Source organism: Pseudopipra pipra, chromosome 11, assembly GCF_036250125.1.
Source record: "Pseudopipra pipra isolate bDixPip1 chromosome 11, bDixPip1.hap1, whole genome shotgun sequence".
NCBI classification, from domain to species: Eukaryota; Metazoa; Chordata; class Aves; order Passeriformes; family Pipridae; genus Pseudopipra; species Pseudopipra pipra.
The window spans coordinates 1132393-1154510 of record NC_087559.1 but is presented as its reverse complement, the minus strand read 5'-3'; the positions used below and the strand labels follow the sequence as shown (position 1 = coordinate 1154510).

At 48.6% G+C, this 22118-nt stretch overlaps 2 protein-coding genes across 9 annotated transcripts in view; one reads left to right on the top strand and one right to left on the bottom strand.

Annotated features, from left to right (window-relative positions):
- Positions 1 to 22118, bottom strand: part of SRGAP3 (SLIT-ROBO Rho GTPase activating protein 3) — a 575259-nt gene that overhangs the window by 51346 nt on the left and 501795 nt on the right. The window lies entirely within an intron of this gene.
- The window catches only part of GRM7 (glutamate metabotropic receptor 7), a 227030-nt gene that overhangs the window by 87464 nt on the left and 117448 nt on the right, over positions 1 to 22118 (top strand). The window lies entirely within an intron of this gene.

Sequence of the window (22118 nt, the reverse complement as noted above, 5' to 3'; positions counted from 1 at the left end):
GCTCTAAATTTTCCCCAGAGACACCAGAGTGTAGGAGGACTTTAGCTGGCTCTTTGGGGAATAGAGGTACAAATCCTTGGCAAGCTGATTTGCAATCCAGAATCAGAAGGGTTTGGGAATTGAAATGTTTCGAGTTGGATCCTGTGCTGGGAAGGAGAAATCAGCAGATGCTGTAATTCATTCTTGGTGATAAGTGCAAGGTTCCAGAAGGCTTCAGTGGTAGAGCCTGATGGGGAACACAACGTTGTTGTGCAGGAATAAGCTCTGTTGTATTGCCAGAATGAACACAGACCTCCCACCCTGTGCCTGCCCTGGCATTGCCTCAAATAAAACCAGCCCAGTCCCAGCTCAGGGGATGGGGTCAGTGCCCAGCCAGGGCAGGGTGGGACAAGGCAGGAATTGCTCTGGAGCAGCCACTGGAGGTTTCCATCCCTGTGGCTGTTCCAAGGCTGGATCAGCAGCAGCTCTGCCTGCAGAAGCACCAGCTCGCTCCCAAACTGTCTCAGGGAGCTGATGGATCCCTCCTGGCAGCATCATCCCAGAGCACGTGGAGAAAGTGCCTGTGCTTAAAAGAAAGGGGCTTTGGAGAGTGGGATCTGGAATTGTTTCCTTCTATTGATGTCACAGGAGGGACCTGCATTTGCATAAATGTGTCTGTTCCTACAAATGCATATTTATGTGGTATTAAAGAAAATGGGGTTGGATTTAAGACAGCAGGAAGTGACAAATGCCAGAGTTCATTATAATTTAAAATTGGCTTTATTTGCAAATATCCACTGTTGCAAAATCATACCCGAAATATGTTCTCTGTGTCAAGGACAAACTCCAGTGAAGAATATTGTCCCACTTTATAGACCTTCTGGAGAATTAAATTTATTATGCGAGCTGTTCGTGTAGTCAACATGTAATTCCACATCCTTCATAAAAAACAAAGCACAAACCCACCCCCACCCCCTGCTGACAGCAGCTCTGCATGCAGGGGGATGTAGGTCGTGCCTAGGAGATGAAGGCACTAACAGGGATAGTGCATCATCTTCCAGAGGCTCTGGAACAGGAATAATCCAATCCCCGGAGCTGCTGCTGCTTCTTAGGGCTGCGCTGAACTCCTTGTGTCGCACAGATAAAGCTCAGGTGAAGTTCTGAGGGGATTTAATACCTGTCAACAAGTTCCCTGGGGTTGTAAAACCCTGGGAATGTAAGATCCTGTTGTCTGGTGGTTTAATGGAGCTGTGCTGCCTGGAGATACAGGTCCTGACCTTGAATCCTTGTGGAAAAACGGCCCCTTGTTCCCTGACTTTGGGGATGGGTTCTGACCCTCTCCCAGGTGCTGCCTTGGGGGTTCACGTTGCAATGTCCCTGCCTGGGGGAGAGGGTGTGGAGGGTGCCACATTTTTGGGGTTGTTTTCCCAGTGCCTGAGGTGGCAGTGTCTCCACAGGGACACTTATGCCTGGAAAGGGTTGAACAGGCTGCCAGGGGATTGCTGGAGTAGCAGGTTGGGAAGGAGCCTGCTGAAGGAGCAATGAGCACCACTCATTTCCCTGCCTCGTGGCTGGGGGAGATCTTTAGCAGCTCCTGGATCTCTGTTTGAAAACATTGGAGTGGTCAAGAGCTGCTGGGAATGTGTGAAGTGAACACTGGTGTCAAAGGGGAGCAGAGGGGACAGGGGCTTTCATAAACTGGAGAAGTGTCACTGAGCTCATTTGCACTTCAAATATTAAATGTATTTCAAGGGGTCCAAATGCACGTGGCCTGAGTGAGGTGTGTAACTGTGCAGGATCTTTCCAAAGCAGGGTGACATGAGCTGTGCTCCTGTGACACTGCCAGGGTGGGAGGGAGGGATGGGGTGGTGATCCTGCTGCTGCCATGAGAGTGGATTAATGGGGTGCTTGGGGTGCTGGTCAGGGCCATCACTAATTGGAAAACTCGGGCCAGAAGCAACAGAAATGCAACAGGAGAGGAATTTTTTTCCTTAGAGAGTCCAGTTCTTGAAATGGTTGGGCTGGGGACTGTTTACCTCTTCTTCCCAGCTTGCAGGGTGTACTCAGCATGCCCTGAAGGGGTAAGGGGAGGATGGAGAGCGGGAGAGGGGTTTGGGGGTGGTTTACCTCATTTTCCTAAGACTTGTGATGTCCATCAGGAGTTGTGCTGTTGCTCTCACAACCCCCTGACAGGAGGGGGGAGCCGGGGGGGGGGGGGTCGGGCTCTGCTCCCAGGGAAGAAGGGGCAGGAGGAGAGGGAATGGCCCCGAGAGGCACCAGGGGAGATTCAGGTGGGGTGTTCGTGACAGTCTCTTCACAGAAAGTGTTGTCCAGCCCTGGCACAGCTGCTCAGGGCAGTGTGGAGTGACCAGCCCTGGAAGTGTTCAAAAGCATTTGGATATATGGCACTTGGGGCCATGAGGAGCAGAGCTGGGAGAGGTGTTGGAGCAGAGCTGGGACAGGTGTTGGAGCAGAGCTGGGACAGGTGTTGGAGCAGAGCTGGGACAGGTGTTGGAACAGAGCTCCTTGTGCTGGTTCTCCCTGCATGGCCCTGTAGGACCAGGGGAGCTGCCAGGAGCAGCCCCAGGGGGAGGCATTTGGTCCCAAATTTGAGGCACACCACAGAGCACAGGCGTCATCAGCTCCCAGACAATTGTCTTGTAGCTCATAATGAGGTTCTTTAGGCAGAAAGGAAGATTTAGTCCATAGGTACCAGCACATTTATTATCTCTGGCCTCAAGTCTGCAGCGAGCTAATTATCTAAATTCAGTGTTTTATCCCAACTTGTTTCTGATCAGCCAGGATCTTAGGAAATCTCAGGATGAGTAGAAAGTGCTACCCCTGCTTAGTTTTCAAATATGCTTTAGCATATAAAGACTTTGCTTGATCCTCTGAGTTAATAATTCTTCACAAAGTGACTTTTATTATGAGCACTTCAAGCGAGTTTGAATATGTCATTGTGGCAGGAGATGAAGATTTGAAACATGCTCTGCAGTCTGTGGGATTAATAAATTAGGGGAATGGTCTAATTATGGAAAACCTAAAGGACAATTTCAGATTATTAATGAAACTACTGAATACTTGAATTTCAAAGATTAATTCATCTTTGATTTTTTTAAAAAGATTAATCTGTACCAGAAGGTTAATTGCTATCTGTAAGAAATATATATATTGAAGTCGTTAGCAAAAGACCACTTGAATGCCTCCTAACAGATAAATGAAAGATCTGGAGTGCATTTATTAAGGCTCTCTCTCCCCCAGTGGCCCGTTTCACACCCCAGCACCCTGGCTGTGCTCTGAGCAGCCCTCGGTGCTCCCTCACCGACTGCAGCACTCGCGGGGGAGGAGGGGGATGCCCGGAGCTGCAAGACTGTGTCTGCCACCTTCATCTCTTCCCTCTGCCTTCCCACGGCTCCCTGAGCCAGCCTGATCCCAGAGACCAGAGCTCCTACCCAGCCAGGCTGGCTCTGAGCACGAGCTGTGTCTGCAGGACCAGAGCTGTCCCTGCAGAGCTGCCTGTCCGTGAGCCAGGGGCTGGATCTCCACACTGAGGAGAGGATGCTCCCAGCTTGTTGGAAAGGCTAGAGCAGAAAGAGTCTGGAAAAGCTTGGTGCCTTTCTCTGAGTGCTCAAGACGAGCTCAAAGGGGATTACAGCTCCTGTGCTCTGTGCTGATGTGACTCGTGCACTGAAGTTTCTCCTGAAGCCTTTCAGTCGGTGCCGTTCGTTAAAGCCTCGGCAGAGCAGGAAGGAGAATCAGCCCTAAGCCACCTTAGCACAGAGAGCACAACACTTGTGACGGTCTCTTTATCTTCTTTTCTCCTCCTTTTCTGAAATATTCATTTCTGTAATTCCCCAGTCTCCGTGATCCTGCCTCTTACGCAAGGGCAGAACATCTGGGTGAGCTGGGGTGGCATCACTGCAGGAGCTGGGGGTGCTCAGGGACACAAACCCCAGAGCTGGGGGTGCTCAGGGACAAACCCCAGAGCTGGGGGTGCTCAGGGACAAACCCCAGAGCTGGGGGTGCTCAGGGACAAACCCCAGAGCTGGGGGTGCTCAGGGACAAACCCCAGAGCTGGGGGTGCTCAGGGACAAACCCCAGAGCTGAGTGTGCTCAGGGTCAGAACCTTCAAACCAGGGCAGAAAGGGGACCCCTCTCATGGTTCCCTGCCCATGGCAGGGGCTTGGAAATAGGTGATCTTTAAGATCCCTTCACACTCAAACTATTCTTTGTTTCTGTGATTTTCCGTCCTTCTTGCCCTCACAAGTAGATTTTTTTTTCCCCAGCAGTGCTACTGAACAGTATTTCTTTACTGTTTCTCAATATGAATTTGAATTTCTTGATCTTGTTTTTCCCAGCTTTACCCTTGGTACTGAAACCCGTGTGTGTGTCCACATGGGTACCCCTGTGTGGGGCACGGTGTCCTTCTGTCTGACAAGTGGAGCTGTGCCAGGGCAGGGTCAGGTTGGATCTCAGCAAAAGGTTCTTCCCCCAGAGGGTGGTTGGCACTGACCAGGCTCCCCAGGGCAGTGGGCACAGCCCCAAGGCTGCCAGAGCTCCAGGAGGGTTTGGACAATGCTCTGAGGGACAGGGTGGGATTGTTGGGGTGCCTGTGCAGGGCCAGGGGTTGGACTGGATGGTCCTTGTGGGTCCCTCCCAGCTCAGGATATTCTGTGACTCTGTGTGTCACTCCCCCAGAATCAGATGAACCACTGTTTTGCATTGCATTATAATCTGTGCATTAAATATTATCCTCTCTAAATTCATTGGGGTTTTTTACAAAGTAATGACATATAGTTAAGTAGCTCCTGCAGAAATTACTGTCTATGGGTTTTTTATTTGTAACAAAGAGTGTTTTAAACCCCTTTACCCACTGAAAATTGGAAATACAACAGCCTTTCCTAGAACTTTGTTATTTGTTTTCTACACTGACTTGTGCTTCTCAGAAGAACTGAGTCCTTTGATGCGGGTTTTTGGTGATCTGAGTCATCTCCTGGTGCTTTCTGTGACACCCTCAGCGTGGAGTATCATCAGACTCTGCTCTAATTCAGTTCCTCTGCTGATGGGACTGACACTGGTGAGAGCCAGGAGCTGCTCTGTCATCCCTCAGTGATTCACAGAGCTCTCGTGGGCTCCTCTAGGTCTGCTCAGCTGCCTGCTCTGATCCTCAATCTGCATTTTTGTAATAGAACTTAATTTTTATGCTGTCTGTTGGGAATTCCATTAGCACAAATCAGTGCTGGGGAACAGGAGAGAGTGGAGTCACTGCACGAGGGGGTTGTACAACTGTCTGTGCTTCAGAGGGGAGAGGAGACTCCTCTGTCTGTCTCCAGTGGAGAAATGATTCCTGGTGCCAACCAGAAAATCCTGCTCTATTTCCTTTTTCTCTTACATTCTGGTGCTAATGAAACATCTCTTGTTTTTCTCTTGATCCACTGAAGCCCTACTCAAGGGTTTGGAACACTCATTGCAGGGAGCAGTCACTTCATAGCATAACTCAGGGTTTGAACCCAAAAATGAGAAGAGAAGGTGAAAAAGGTTACTGGAATCCCTGTGCTGGGCAGAGATTGCGTTGGCCATGGTAATAAAGAACAAACAGGATGTTTTAGGGGAGTTTTAGCACGAGATGCTGGCAGTGGGTGATGCCCATCACCCAGTGATGCCCCAAATTGAGGGTCTCTGATCTCTGTTCCTTGTGGCAGCTCACAAACCCAGCTGTTAACAGAGCCACTGCTCAGATGGAAATTGGGATAAGTCATTGCTTGGAAGGTGATGGGATAAGGTGTTGTGCTGTCCACCCTGATGGCTTCATTGAGCTGGAGGAACAGCCAGTGTTCACTGATCTGCCTCTGCCAGAATCCAGGGGCAGAAATCCTGCAGCACTTCAGGCAGAGCAGCTGAGCCTGTGTGGTGACAGACTGGTCCAGAAATCTGGGTTTGAAGTGCAGCCTGAGGAAACCACACGTGTTCAGGTGGTTTTTAGCATGTCTTGGCTCTTTGGAGGGTCACAGACCCCAGGGCATTCCTGGAATTTGAGGATAGAAGATGGTTTCAGGCTCAGGGAGTTTTCCCAGTGAATTCCTGGTCCTGCAGACCCCTCCTGTGTGGGGTCAGTGTTGGCAGGAGGGAATGGAGGTCTTGGGGATGGAGGGGCTGCAGTGCAGGGCTGTCCCTTTGTCGTGGGTTGTGTTCAGTGATTCTGCTTTCTGATGGGAATGCCCTTTATTCAATCTCTTGAGAGCCTGTTTTCTTGATCAAATACAGCCAAACCAAATACATAAACCACTCATAAAATCAAGTCATTTATATCCCAGCATTTCAAGTGTTTTCCATTTTTCTACTTTTCCCAAATATTCATGACTGTGTCCTTTTGGTGTGCAGTGAAGATATGTTGAATAATATTGTTGTGAAATCTATTATTCTCTTTCCTATTGTCAAATAACAAATGTTTTATCACTTCAGAAAAAAATAATCAGGAGCAATTGCTGTGTGAAGCTGCAGCAGCCTGTGCTGTGCTGCAGTCTGTCAGGGCTAATAGGGTTTCCTTTTAATTGTAACTGATCTGCTTGGAGATGCACTTGCCTCGATCCTCGAGGGTGGTTTGGGTTGCATTTGGAGCTGGATGGTACCTCTGAGAGCAGAAAAGCAAAGTGACTGTGTCCCTGTGTGCATGGCCAGTGCTGCTGTGCCTTTTCCCTCACTTGTGGGAAGTGCTGTCCCTAGAAGCAGTGCATGGGGGATGTCCTTAAGGTGATGTCTGGGCTTCTGACTTGGATAAAACTCATTATCTGCCTGGCTTAGGTGTTCAAAAACCCTCAAGGCACCAGCCTGTGTGTTTAGATTATCCAAACATTGGGAATGCAATCTCCATCTCTTTAGGGAGGCCTCTTCCTCCCTCAGACATAACAGATGTCCTGGGCTGGCTGGCTCCGTTCCCTGAGCAGTAAAGAAGAGTGATGAGATCTGAGCTGCCCTTTGGAAGCATCTACTTCTCTCTCTTGCCTCCACAGGGAGTGTTGGCACCAAATATATGTGCGTTGTTAAAGAATTTGAATTTTAAAAAAAACTTGCAATCACTGGTATCCATGTGATAGATGTATTTTCTTATCTCTTGTCATCATTAGAAGATAAACACCTGGTGTAGCTTGACAGGGTCCTTATGATCTCCTTCAGGAGAGCAGGGAAGCTGCTGGGCACAGGGAACTCAGGGTTTGGATGTGCCCCTGGTGGCACTGCAGCAGCAGGAGCCTCAGTCCAGGGTGGGCAGTCTGGGATGGGATCAGCAGGGGCTGAGTAATTCCTTCTTCTCCATAGACTCAGGAAAAATCAATCAGATAGAGCTGGGGAGAAGGAAAGAGGTAAAGATGTGAGGGGATGATTGCCTTTGTGCCTGCTCACGTGGCACCTGAGCCCAGCCCCATCCTGCCACACCCAAATTCCACCCTGTCCTGCCACTGCTCTCACCCAGCTGCTTCTGGAGAGCTGGAACAGGCTGCTGTTCCTGCTACAGCCTCAGCCACTTTAATGATAAATATCTGCCTTTTTGTGGCATTTATTGACCATGTGGAGATTGCATCTCAAGGACAGAATAAAATTGAAATAGGCAATTCTTGTTGCTGAGCAAATAACCACCAGTGTCCTTTAAAAACGTTCCCCCAGATTTAATAAACCTTCCTGGGATGGGAGAGGGGTCACACGGGTCAGCTGGACAGAAGTGGGTGGTGAAGTCCTGGTTAATCCAAAGCAGAGAAATGCAGTGCTGAGCTTTTGTTTGTCCCAGGGAAGTTGGACACCCCCAGGGGATGCTCCTGTGTTTGGCCCTGGGATGCAGAGGGGAAGATGTTGTTTGGTGCAGGTTCAGTAAGTTTTTCATCCCAATCCAGGTGCTTTCATTTGTTCTTTGGCAGGATTTCTGCATCTCAAGGGTAATGGTTCCTCCTGGGAAGGACAGCAGGATGGTGCAGTCGGAGGAGCAGGAGCGTTGGTGTTTGTTCTGCAGCCAAGTTCTGCTGGGGAGGAGAGAAATGGGTGAAGAAATGATGGAAATATTGGGAATGGACTAAGTTTGTTAATGTGCATTAGGAAGCCTGAGGAGAAGGTACCCTTGAAGTGCAGAAGGTGGTGTTTTGAGGAGGAGAGGGGGAGAGAATTTGGGTTTAGTGAACAATAAAAGGAACAGGTCTGTGGAAAGGGCAAGAGAGGGATGAAGAGGAGAAGGAGAGATGAAAAGCTGTAAAATGAAAATAGATAGAAATGGTGGGGGGTTCAAAGGCTGAGCCATGGGCAGGGGAAAGTTATCCCTGGGTAAGGAAGATTTGCCAAGTGAGTGGGCTGGAAACACACCAAAACCACCGATTTCAGGAACAGAATTGACTTGGATTGTAAAAACTTAAAACTTCTACAAGATAAGACAGAAATTCTTCCCCAACTCCCTTCTTTCTGCTGGGGGCAGGGAAACCAGGCTTCCTAGAGGTTTCCCTCCGAGTGCCTTTGCTCTTCCCTTGTGCCTCCCAGCCTTCCTGGGGGGAGATGTGGAGCCTGTGAATCCTGGCTCCCATCCTGGCTCCTGTGCCTGTTCCAGTGTGTGGTGCAAGGCATGTTGTCAGCTTTCCTGAAGGAATGGGATGAATGTCATAAAAGCCTCCTGCAGAGGAAGGCCCTGCTGTCATTTTGACTTTCCCCATGGAAAATAGAGATGGTGTGATTACACTGAGATTTTCCCATGGGATATGTCTGTTGTGCAAAGTAGGATGAATTTGTTGGGACTTCACTTGGGACCAGCTCTAAATGTGTCTCTGCATCTGAAGGGTAATATATAATGGGATGCAGTAAGTTATTCCAGTTTCTGTCACTGAAATCCTGTATCCCAGGAGGAAATACAAAATATTGCCTCATCTTGTACCTTCCATACTTCACAGTCCCTTTTCACTTTGTGCTAATGCAAAGAACAGCTTTCCCAGCCGTGGGGGAGTAGCAGCACATAAATAATTCGGAGATGCCTCTTCCATCACGCGCCTCCCCTGCCTCCTTCATTCCTTCTCCTTCCTCAGACAACTGAGGATGACAAACACCCTGAACCCTCCACACTTGTGGAAGATGGTTTTCATGCCCTGCTAGTGACCTTCTGGGCATGCCAAAACACTCCCTGGTCTGTCCCTGAAGATGTCAGAGCCCTCCCCTCTGCAGCTCCTTGTGTAGGAAGCAAAGGTCGATGAGAGGAGCAAACCCCTCTAATGGGGTGTGTGTGTGTTCCCCCTTGCAGAGTCACAGCAGGGAGGGAATGATGATCAATGGAGTTCTCAATCTTCCTTACATGTTCTTGGGAAAGTTATTTATCAAGGCAGTGTTTGAAATGCTATTTGCTGTACTGTATCCAAAAGGTACCCGAGCTGGAAGGATGAGCTGCAATACTGCACTTTAAGTGGTTTCCATGTACAGGCAGGATGTTGGGAAGATGTATAGAGGTGTATACAGGCACTTTATACCTCAGGCTGTTCTGCTCCCTTTCCCTTTCGTGTTTCAAGATTTATATATTTTCAATCTAAAGTGAATCTTATAATGGAGACTGTCATCATCATTTGAACACGCTACCAATGCCCTTATTTAAACAAAAACCTCCTATTGATGGTGCTCCACCCTCTTTCCAGGCAGGTCCCTTGGCTGGTCCTGTGTCGTGTGATGGCAAATTATGGTGTTTTCCTGTAGTAGTCCCTGTTCACAGCATTTTTGGGGTGTTAATACCAAAAGGTTGGTAAAAAACCAAATTATTTAATTATTATCAGCAAAAGACTTTGCATTTATTTTGTTGTGTAAATGAAATAGAGATGAAACAGGTTAAACATGGAAATGCAACTCCAGCATTTGTGTTTGGGAAATGAGCAGATGTTGCACTTGTTGATGTGGTTCAGAGTGCATGGGGTGTTTGGGCAGGGCTTGGACTTGGTCTTGGAGGTCTTTGCTGACCTTAATGATCCTGTGATTTTGTGCAGATGTTGGGGGTTTGAATTGGCTCTGTGCTGGCTCTGGGTGCTCTGTGCTGGCCCTGGGTGCTCTGTGCTGGCCCTGGGTGCTCTGTGCTGGCCCTGGGTGCTCTGTACTGGCCTTGGGTGCTGCCGGACGCTGCAGCCATTTCCTCACTCCCAATAACCAGCAATGCTTCTCTCGGTGCTGTTTGCCTGGGAGAGCCCAAGGCTGATGAGGAGAGATGCCATCCCTGGTCTAGATGAGTGTGTGAAATCCCATGTTCTGCTCCAGGCTGGGGAAGGCCCTGCCTGTGCTGCCCAGGGAAGGTGCATCACCCATGGGAGCAGCAGCAGCGCAGGTCCCTCTGGGCTCAGGTCCCTCTGGGCTCGGGTCCCTCTGGGCTCTGGTCCCTCAGGGCTCAGCTCCCCAGCAGCTCCCTGAGAGCCTGGAGGAACTCCCAGCCTGCAGTGGGGTTCAACAGAGCTGAGGAAGAGCAGCTCAGAGCTGCCCTCCCTGCTCTGTTCACCCACTGTTCCCTGTCCCTGCCTGAGCTCCCTGTCCCGGGCGTGCTGGGGGAGCTGCTTCTCTGGGCACCAGAACATTCCTGCTGGTGGCCCCACTCTGGGATCAGGGAGAGTGGCTTCCTAGGAAAAATAGAAAGCAGAAGCATTTCAGGGAGCTGCCTTCCCATGGCAGAGTGGCTGCAGCTGCGAGAAGCCTGGCAGGGGCTCTCAGCTTGGAAGGGGCTATCGCAGGCTGGGATCAAGAAAATACTCTTTAAGCATTGATTAAAGATACACCATAATTTAATTCCCTGGATGTGTTTTGTTTTTCCCCTTAATTCACTAATCCACAGCATCTAATCAACCCTTTCATTGTCTCTCACTTTATCTTATATCTATATTTTGTTCCTTTTCCAGCCTAATGGTGTTTTCCCTCAAATTACTTGGTTCTCTTTGTTCACTGTCTTCCTTCAGGAGTATCCCCTGTGCTGTCCCTTGGCCCCAGGTCTGTTCTTGTTTGGAGCACTCAGGGCCAAGCCCAGTTCTCTCCAGACATGGCTGTGCTCAATTATCTTTATTTATAATGACTTGGCTTCCTCAGGACCAAGGCCTGTGTTGAGCTGTGTGATCAGAGCTTTCTAGGAGAGATGTCCTCGGGTTAACTTCCACCCCAGCAAGCCATGAAGCTGACTGGGAGCTTGCAGTGCAGTGATCCCAAATATAGCAGCTTTTCCACTTAAACAATGAAGGATTTCACTTAAATGCTCATGTTTTAAGAGCAGGGTGCAGATGCAGAACAGCAGGGAGGTTTTTTTGACAGCTCTTCATTGACTTTTCATTGCTGTTTATATATTTCTTTTAAAGACAATTTTATATCCAGGCAAAAGCAAGTCTAGACAGATTGTCTAAAAACTTTTATTGGCTAATTAAGATTATACTGCTGGTATAGCACTGCTGGATAGCATGGACTCTGCTTAAGAAGTGGCTTTTATTTTTTTGCAGCGTGTACCTTTTGCCAAGTTTTCTCCTATTATTCCTTTGGAGGGCTTTTTTCATATCTATTTCAATGTCAGAACCAAATGCCACTTGAAGTCTGATATTTGGACATCTGAGTGTGTGCAGAGGAACTGGAGCACCTTGATTTTTTCCCAGAGTACTGAGTGTTTGTGGTTTCTCTTTGGATTGATTGCAGATGCAATTGCTCTGCACACACAGAAATCAATCCAGCCTTAAAGGGCTGTGTCTCAGTGTCGTGGCCTCAGCCTTTGTGGAGGGTGGGAGGTGACAGCCCTGGCAAACACAGCCCTGGTGCCACTGTGCAGTGACCTGGGGATGTGTCTGAGCAGAGGCAAAGCCCAGAGGAGCCGTGCTCCCAGGGGTGATGCTGCTCTCTTTGGGATTAGCTCACCTCTGGGCCAAGCTGGATGGTTTATAAAAAAAAAAAAAAGTTTATTTGGAGGTTGGGGTGACAAAAGTGGCTTTGGACACTTGGGTATCAAAATTGGATCTGTTTTGCCAACTCATCAGAATGGTTTGGGTTGGAGGGATGTTAAAGGTCATCCAGACCATTCTACTCCTCTGCCCTGGGCAGGGACACCTTCCCCTATCCCAGGTTGCTCCAAGCCCTGTCCAGCCTGGCTTGGGACACTCCCAGGGCTGGGGCAGCCACAGCTGCTCTGGGCTGCCAGTTCCAGCTCAGTGTGTTAAGAACAGTGTCCTGCTTACCCTGAGCCAGGATGAATTGGAGCTTGGATATTCCCACTTGGGACTTTTTGCCTCTTAGTAATCCCTGAATCAGTTCATTTCTTTTGTTGTTCATCCTCGGGAAAGCACAGCACATTCATTACAGCCCGAACTGATCTCAAACCTCCAATTGCTATAATCAAATAACTTTTATTTATTACCATCAGGAGGGGAGGCAGAGAAGCAGCCTCACAAAATCACAGCCAAAGTCTGCAGTGCCCAAGCTGTTCCTTGAAAGAAACATTTCCTTTTGAAAGATCTGTGCAGCAGCCCTGAGGACCCCCAGCCCCTCTGCAGGTCCCTCACTCAGATGCCCTACAGTGTCCCTGCTCTGGAGGAGGCACTAAAAAGGCAATTAGCACTTTTGGGGGTGTCTCTTGAGGCTCTGGCCAGTAATGCTACTTCATTTGAGTTCCTTTGATGCAGTGTTTTCCCCCAGACTTTCCTGAGAACAAGTGCAAGGGCTGGAGTTCCAGTGCAGTGAATCCAAGGAATGACAGCCTCGCTTCCCGAGAACGCCCCAGCTCCCTGACAGCACCAGCCCCTTTCAAAGCCACACCGTGTTCTTTCTCTGCAGGGCCTTGGCAGCCCCAGGTGGGTGCTGGCACTTCCCCCTGCCCCTCAGAGCTGGGCTGTGCCCATGTCAGTGCAGGGCAGGACACCCCTGGGTGCTGAGGGTGCCCCGTGTCGGGGGGCGCGGGCAGCGCGTGGCTCTGAGAACGTCACAATGAACCCAAAGGTAATCACCTTCCCCAGCTTTGCTGGGATATATTTGATTACATTTTATTAATCTCTGGTTCCTGAGCGTTTCCCAGCCCTGCAGTGAGCACAGAGCTGCCCCCACAGTCACTCACCCAGCTCCTCTCCTGCTCCAGCCCCACCTCGCACGTCAGCGGGGCGAGAGAATGTCGGGTTTGGAGTCGGGTTTGATTTCCCAAGGATCTTCAACAGCCTCCCCAGCACGAAAAGCAAAGCACATTCCTTCCATCACTTTGCAAATTCAAGCAGGTTTCAAAGCCAAACCTGTGGAGTTTTGTCAGCCTCAGAGTGCCTTTCTCCGAGCAGAATGCCATTGATTAGGCTCTAACGACATCTCTGACTTAAAAAGGAGCCAAGGATCATAAACATTAAAGATAGGAAGATATAATTTGGATGTCATTAGTACTTAAGCTGCTTTTTTCTTCAGGATGTGAATGTGCACAGGTGGATTAGCAGCTGGCTTTGAATATAGGATTTTTCCTGTATCAAACATGGGTGAAAATACCTGGTATTTGGAGCTGATTTGCAGATCTGTCTTTGCTCATCCAAGCAGTTGTGTCATGAACTGATCTCAACCAAGAAGAGCTCTCTTTTTCTCTGTTTAAATCAGCCTCTCTATAGGTATCATACTTTATCTGTAGATATCAAATTCCTTGCACTGGCAAATCCAGCTGTGACAATCCCTCCCCAGCCCAGGTCTCCATTCCAGCATCACCCGTGTCCAGGGCTGTGGCTGCACAGTGTGACCAGGCCATGCAAGGGCAGGGGGCAGCCTGGGGACCCCAGCACAGATTTGGGGCTGCCCAGGCACCAGAGGGTTTAAATCCCTGCTCTCCACTCCTGCTGCCCCAGCAGGTCAGGGACTGGCTCAGTGATACTGGTTATGATCTTGAGAGTCTCTTTAAGAGATTTGTCTCCAATCCAGGGTTCAGTTTTCATAGAAAGCCTACAGTTATCTGCATTTAAAGCTTCCCTTCCTTTCTGCTCCAGAGGTAAAGATTTGGGAATTTGGGGATGCAGGATGTCGTCCTGTTCTGGAGGAGCATCTCTGCAGGGTGAGGTGTGTTGGGGATGTCTTGGGGCTCCTGCAGGAGACCCCCAAAGGTGCTTGTGTGGGACAGCTGAGATTCCCATATGATGCATTTCTCAGCCTTGGTGTGGAATAGAGGGACAAAGGGAAAAAAATCCTACTTTTTCCTAGGAATGTTGATTCCTGAAGCACAGCTGGTTCCCAGTTTCCAGGTGAACAGGTCTGTGTTGTCTGTAGGTGTGTTTGCCATGGTGCACAATCCCATTGTGTGCTGAATTACAGGGAAGAGCATTACTGGGGAATCAACCCAGCAAAAGTGATTGACAGCTCCAAATATAAAAAAAAAAGTCGTATAAAGGAAACCAAAGCTTTGCAGACAGGATCAGAAAAGTGCAAAATCTGAAACATTCAAAGGCAAAGTATATGACAATGACATGATGAGACAAAGAGTCATATTATTTTAACTAAGAGCCAGATTTAGAACACCCTGGGAGAACATTTTCTGGGGAGCTAAGTCTGCCAAAGTGAGAAAAATGAATTATCCTCTCAACTTCTGCTCTTCATGATCCAATGTATGGACTTGAAAATGGGTTTAGAACAAAGATCAGCCCTGTCATTACATCAATATGACTTACTGTGAGTGTTGGGCACTGTGGCTGGGGACAGAAAGGTTGCCAGGCTAAATTAATTACGGGAAAAGCACGAAGAGTAATTGGCCAAAAGTGCTGCTCGCTGTGGGCTCTGGCACTGTGGCACAGGAGGAGCTCAGCCACTGCCAAAGTGTCTGTGGTAGTTGGGAAAAACCCCTCCCAGTTCTGTGAGTGACCTCTGAACCTGGGCACAGAGGGTTGGATGGATAAAGGGGCCATAAAGGGGCCGTGGCTCTGGGAAATAACGGGGCTTCATTTGCAATTGCAGCAGCTGAGCTGGGTCAGGAAAGGGTTTGTGTTTGGTTGTCTCAAAGAGCCCCACTGGCTGCAGAGTCCCTGGCACTTACAGGGAGTTATTTTTTAAATGGTTCTTACACACCTGAGTAACTTAATCGTGCAAATTGAACCCACTCCCTCCTCCTCCTGCTCCGGGGGCATTGCTTCCTTTGTTCAGGGCAGAATTCCAGCTCCTGGAGCCCTGTGAGAGATTTCTAATCCTATTAGAGTAGAATGGTGAAAGTTTGCTCTTTGAGTCTTTAAACATCCTTATCAAGTGTAAATGTCTCATTGCTTTGGCAGCCGATGTTTTTCTTGAAAAATTAACTCTTCTCCAAAAATGACACCCTTGCAGCAGACAGGCCATTGGGTTCTATCCATTCCTTTTCTCAGCTCCCAGCCCCAAATCAAACGTGTTTAAAGGTCATCAGTTAAGATACCATTCCTTATTCATTTCCATATTGTTTAAAATGATGCCATTCTCCTTTGCATTGATGCAAACAGTGTTTTCTGTGAAGATAAAGAAAGGAAATACACTGGCAGCAGAATGGGCCTTGGTCAGGAGGACACAGGAAAAGGAACAAGACTGCAGTGTGAAGTTTGGGTTTTCACTGCCCCTTTGGTGCTTCCCAGAGTCCCTATGGGAAGCCCCTCTTTTTTGGTAGCTACATCTTCTCTGTCCTTTGATCCAAATCTTCAGGTTGGATGGAGTTTTGAGCAACCTGGGCTAGTGGAAGGTGTCCCTGCCCATGGCAGGGGGATGGTATTGGATCATCTCTAAGGTCCCTTCCAACCCAAACCACTCTATGGTTCTGTGAGGATTGTGTGTCCATCAAAGCACCCCAGTCACTGGGAGAAGGATTCCAACATAGGAATAACATGAACAGATGTATGTGTGATTGCTTGGTATTTATTGGCTCTTTTGTTTGATGTGTGATCACATTTGATACGTGATCCTCTCTGGTTTGACTGTCCCAGGGGCACTGGGTAGAACCCCAAAGTGCCCAAACAGGGCCTTGGTGTCAGAGGTGGGAGGGAGGGAGGTCCCTGAGGACTGTCACAGTGACTGCAGGTCATGTCATGTCACATCCTCCATGGGAGTGTTCCCTCAGAAGCTGAGGAATGGGAAAATCCATGCACATGGTGGTGTTTCTCTCCTGATTTCCTGGGTGTGGGTGAGGGCCCCTGTGCTGCAGCATGGGAACAAGCCTGGCCAGGGAGGGAGGGGATGTAATTACTCAGCACAGGACAGACCCTGAGGTCGCTTACAGAGACATAATCCTCCCCAGAGAGGCACAAGTGTGCTGAGAGAGCACATTGCAGTTAAACTTGATTAGAGAGAGCAGCTCAGTATTTCTGATAAAATCATTAATCTAATTTTTGTCTAATTTTTATTCTTTGTTCACCATTACAACCATCCCACATTACTTCCAGGCTGGGTTGGGGCTGTGGAGGCTGATTAAATTGCAAAGCAGACTTTTAAATGAAAGGATCCATATCTAGCTGCTCTCATTATCAGCTCCAAGAAATTAAATCTGCCTTTAATGATTTACTCTAAACCAAATCAAATAGGCATTGGAAAAACAAGGGGCAGAGTGGCCACAGAGGCTGCAGCTGGATGGAGGGAGCAGGGAGGGGAAAGGAGCCAGACAAACCCCAGCCCAGGCAGGAGGGCTCCAGCCCTCCCTGCAGCAGCTTTGAGCAGGGAGCCCGTGGCTGTGAGTCCTTGTGCTGCCTGGAATGTTGTGCAGGGCAGTGGTGTGGTCGTGCTCAGTGCTCAGCTCCAGGAACACAAGATGTTGTTTTTCTGTGAGCTTTTATTCCTGCCTGTTACATAAGGCTCTAACACTTCCCTGAGGCTGCACAGACTGCTGCTCCCCTCTGCAGGTTGATGTGCTCGTTATTCCCTCGAGGGTGGGGTTTTAAAAAGCTCTAGAAACTCCCCTTTGCTCTGACTGAGCCCATCACCAGCCCTGTGGGCAGGAGCTGGGGCTCAAGGGCTGAGGTCCAAGCCCAGCTGGGCTCAGAGGTGTCTGGGGGTGGGTACATGGAGTGCAAACCTCTCTAGATGTACATTCATTTATATTTTTATGTCTATTTATAGTCCTATGATATATCTTGATGATCAGCACCTCAGCAACCTGGTCTGATGGAAGGTGTCCCTGTCCACGCCAGGGGGATCAGAACTAGATGATCTTTAAGGTCCCTTCCAACCCAGCTCATTCTGGGATTCCATGATCTTCAGCTTGATCCCTGTTTATCCCTGTTTCTTCATGGATTAATGGCATTGTCGTACTGGGTTCCTGCCTGACCCCAGCAGGGAGTGCCAGGGTGAGGGGCATTCTTCCTGCAGGGTGGGGGAGGCACATGGGCTGCCCTGTGCTGGAAATCCTGTGCCAGGTCTGGCCCTTGTTCCATTTCTCCTTTAGAAGGAGGATGGCAGGGACCAGGAGTGGCCACTGTCACAATCCTGCAGCTGCATTTATAAAAGCCCCAAACCCAGTAATTTTCTGTGGGAATGATCAGAATCATTGAAGTTGGAAAAGCCCTCTAAGAGAGTCAAGTCCAACTGTTCCCCCAGCAGTTCCAGTCCCACCACTAACCCCTGACCCCAAGTGCCACATCCACATGGCTTTTACATCCCTCCAGGGGTGGGGACTCCACCATTGCCCTGGGCAGCCCACTGAGTAGATGTGTGTTGTTCTACCATAACTAATTTATTCAGATTATGAAACCTTTAGAAACAAGCTGCTGACTCAGGATGCCTGTGAGCAGCAAGAATATGCTGTTACTCCATCAAAATTACATGCCCAGTGGCCTCAGTCATGTGCTGACCACCCAGCCTGGCAGGCTGCATGGAACAGATGTTATCTTATGTTTAAAATAATAATTAAAATGTTTAAACAAACGAGCACCTCCCCCAACTTCCACTGCCCAGTATTTAAGATGACATGGTGGGTGGTGTTCAGAGCATCCCTGGGCTTGCTCCAGTCCCCAGGGACAGACACGTGTGGTCAGACCTCCAGGGTTGGGGAGAGGCAGAGGCTGGATCTGCAGCTCTGCTCTGCTTTGGTTTGGGTCAGGACTTTGGGTTTTGGGGTATATTCCAAGGCTGGCTGAGGTCAGAAGTCACCAATGAAATTTTTCACCACATTGTTTTGCCTTCCTTGAGGACAACAGCAGAGTGATGTGAGCTTACTGCAGGTTTAGGCTTCTAAATGTTCTCAGTTAATGGCCCTGAGATCCTCCTGGAGGAGGCAGCAGAGCAGCCAAGGTCTGGTTGTTCCATGGGGCCCCCGGGCAGGAGATGTGGTCAAACAGAGCAGAATCCCTGTGCTGTGGGATGTGCTGGTCCCTGCAGTCCAGGATCTACCCAGATGGCTGCTTAACTAACATTTTATTTTGGGTTTCAAGCTGCAGTTAGCCCTAATTCACACCTTTATAAAAAGTACATAATTTTTACTGTAAGTTCATTTTTCAGGCAAAAGTGACGTGAATGTGGAACTTCATCTTATCTCAGAGTGTGTTAATGGAAAAAGTTCAGCTTCGCTCCAGCTGATCTGAAATTTTAAACGAGCTTGATGGAAAAGTCAAGGCAGGAAATTTTTAGGCTTTTTACAGGAATGAAAAGATGAGACTTGTTTTGAAAACTCTTCGTAATCTTAGACCTGTCCAGTTAGGAAAGTCATGCTGCCTCTGGTGCCCAGATTGTCACGATGGGTTCTGGTTCTGGGATAAAACCAGCCAGATCATCTGCACTGGCTGACTCCAGAATTCATTTAATTACATTTCAACTCACATTTTCAGCTTTTAATTCATGTCCAAATGGCCAAAAGGTTGGTAAGCTGGTTGCTTGGTTAGTTGGGGTTTTTAACCTTCATTTTTTGAGACAAAGAAAAATTACAAGAAGGTGTTTTCAGACTCATGGTTGGGCTTAATTGTGGTCTGGGTTTGTGCAGGCTTCAGAAAAGTCTTTCAAGGGCAATCCTGAATTCTCTCCTTGCATGGGTGATCCACAGGACAAGCTCCTTTCCACTTCCTTGGTTTTCTAGTTTTTTCTTTTCATGAGTTTTAAGAAGAGTTTGAATTGGTACAGAGGAAAAGGAAGGGTAGAGGGGGGTGTGGCATGTGTATGGTCACTGATGGACCAAGACAATTCTGCCATAACAGTTAATAATAATTTGAATAAAGAAAAGGTAATTAAATCCACACAAATCTTAAATTTTGTTTACACATATGTCTGAAAGTTTGAAAGCATGTCCTGAAGTCAAACAGGCAATGAAAATGACAGGGCAGGGAAAGCTGAGGAGTTCCATGAGACATGGAACTCATTAACCCAAGCTCAGCAAGTGTTTAAGCATCAAACAGTGCTGTTAATTTGGGGGGGCTGCTTAGTGTTTTGGGCAGGATTTGGGGTTTTCCCCCTTGGGCCTTATTATTGTCACCTTCCTCTGTAAAGTCCCTCCTGTACTCCAGGAGGAGTCCCCCAGGGTGGGCTCCATTTTCCAAAGCCATGCTCCAAGCAGGACATCTCTGTACTTACTGCCTGTGGAATTTCTGACCCAAACAGATCTGCAGAGTGCAAAAATTATGGTGTAATTACCTTCACCATTACCTAGAGGTCCCATAATGTTTCCCATCCCAAATGTTTGTTTGTTTTTTTTTCTCCAAAAGTGGAACAAAAGTCCTCCCTTCCCTGCAGCACATTCCTGCTCCCAGCACTGCTGAGGGTGGAGCTGTGGTGGGTCATGTTCCCAATAGAAACTTCTGTGTTTGGGTTGGTAACTGCAAATTGAGTGTAAACATTGACTTTTTCTTTAGGTAAAGGTGTACCTGAGGAGTGGGTATGTCTCAGGGTTCGTGAAAATTTGACATGGAAACAATCTCTGGACAGTCAGGCTTTTATACCAATAATTGAAACACAAGTGGAAGCCACAGAGCTCTTACCTGTGTTATTTAACAAGTAATGTTCATTTATTCTATGCATATATAGATGTATAACTTCATAGCTTTACATAATCTTGTGGCTGGTGTTAATTGAATTAGTCACGCTTTTGGAATACTAAAAAGATTTGCCTGTGGGAATTTCTCCTCAGTTGTGAGTCAACAGTCAATTCTCAGGATTTTGTTTTAGTCAGTGGCTCTTTATTAGAATAAACAAGATTACTGACGGGGAGAAATGTTTCCTCTGTTGGTATTAAAAGGAGGGATGGGAGATGCCAAGGTGAGGGAACGGGGATGAGCAGGGATGGATTAAAGCTTTGGCACTGTGATGGACAGACACGTTACCTTGGCAGGTTTGTTTCTGGCTGGTTTTACCCTCTCTGGCTGTTCTCCTCCTGAGCAGTGGAGTGGTTGGGTGATGGCATGGGGGCAGTTTTCTCCTGCTCTCCCAGTCCTCTGACTCTGCTCACCCGTAGTTTGGTGTCTGGTGCCATTTCTGACTCCCCCAGTGATGGAATATGTTTATTTATGCAAGATTTGAGAATACCAGGTTTGAAGCTTGTCAGTAATTTATATTTTAAGATTCACTTTGCTGTTGTGTCTTACCTCTCTGGTAACTGGTTGCATTGCCAGTCTTTAGGGTTTGGGTTGCTTAGAACAGCCTTTTCCTTGAGCCTGGCTCCACATGAGCCTCTGAACTTTGAGATGTCCATTGGCTCGTGAGCTGAATATCAATAATGTGGGCAGAGGCAGAGCTGGAAGCCAGGAGTGAGCTCCTGGCTCATCATTCCCATCTTGTGTTTGTAGCTCTGGAGCTTTATCTCCTGTGACATTTTAATCTCTTTTCCACTCTTGGGGAGTGGACAGTGAACGGGATGGATGACTGGGGCAGATTTGGGGGACACCCCGTGGCTCATCCATGGGGAGATGACCTTCCTTATGATGTGTTTGGCTATTTCCAGCAGCTCCTGCTCTCCAGGAGAGCCTTGGAGCCCTGCACTGCCCCTCTGCCATGGTCCTGCTGGAGCTCTGCATGATTTCCACTCCTAAAAGAGAGGACTGTGCTGATGCTGGGCAGGAGCTGGGCTGCCCTTCAGCCCCGAGGGTGGTTCAGGCAGTGCTGTGCTGAGCTGAGGGGGGAGATGTGCAGGGGGGCACAGCTGGGGCACAGCAGCAAGGCTCAGAACGGGAGCAGGCAGTGAGGGGGCAGTGGGCAGGGCAGGAGGGCTCGTGGGCAGGGCAGGCTCCCACTGCCCTCCCACCCCAGGGTGCACTCACTGCTCAGGAGGACTTTGCTCTCCCATGGGCTGCACAGCCCCATTGGCCCAGCTCTGCAGGGACAGGTCTGGCTGTCAGGCCAAAGAGGGGCTTTGCCTGGTGTCTTTCCCCAGGTGAGGAAAGGGGGCTGTGGGAAGGATGGCACAACCAGAGCTGTGACAATGGCAGTGGCACAGAGCCTGTGCTGGGGCTGCCAGGGGGCTGTGGGGGCAGCCCTGGCACCTTGTGAAATCAGGTGTGATCCAGCCAAATAACCCAGGCTGTGCTTCTCTCTCTGACCTGCTCATTCCAAGGCTGGCCCTGGAAGCAGTGGCTGTTTGGGCAATGGCAGGAAGGTGGGGCTGCTGTTTAATCCCAAGGAAAGCAAGTGAGAGAGCCAGAAAGGAAAATGAGAGGTCTGTCATGTGGCAGGGTTAATTTAGCACAGTTAGAGGGTAACAGAATAAATAGGGGAAAGGCTTAAAATTCCTTTGATACATCTGCCCTCCTATCTCACCATGTTGGCTTCTTCTGCTAAACTGACAAACATTGACAGGGAGAGAAGGAGAAGCTCCATCTCCTCCTCCCCGTGGGCAGCAATGGCTGACCCTGTAACTGAAGTTCTTCAGGGTCACATGAGTGTAAAGCAGGAAGATTTATGCCTCAATGTGAATTTATAAGTCTATTTTTTGTTGCTGTGTCCTTCTGTTGAAAAAAGAATAGATCTGTGAATTTGGCTGGTGAATTGGACAATCCTGGGACGTTTGTTCCAATTGGATTTTTATAGCTCCAGAGGGACACAACAACCAAGCAAACCATACACATTTCCATTTATGGTCTCCAAAAATAGTGGAAGGTGTTGTGTGCTTTCTGTGCTACAAAGATTATTATATGGGTCAACCTGGATGTGGAGCTGTTATCACAAGTGGCATTGCCAAGGAGAAATCAACAGAAAACCCAAGGAGCTTTGAGTGAGAATATCACAGGTGCTGGCTCCGTGTTTCATCCAGAAAT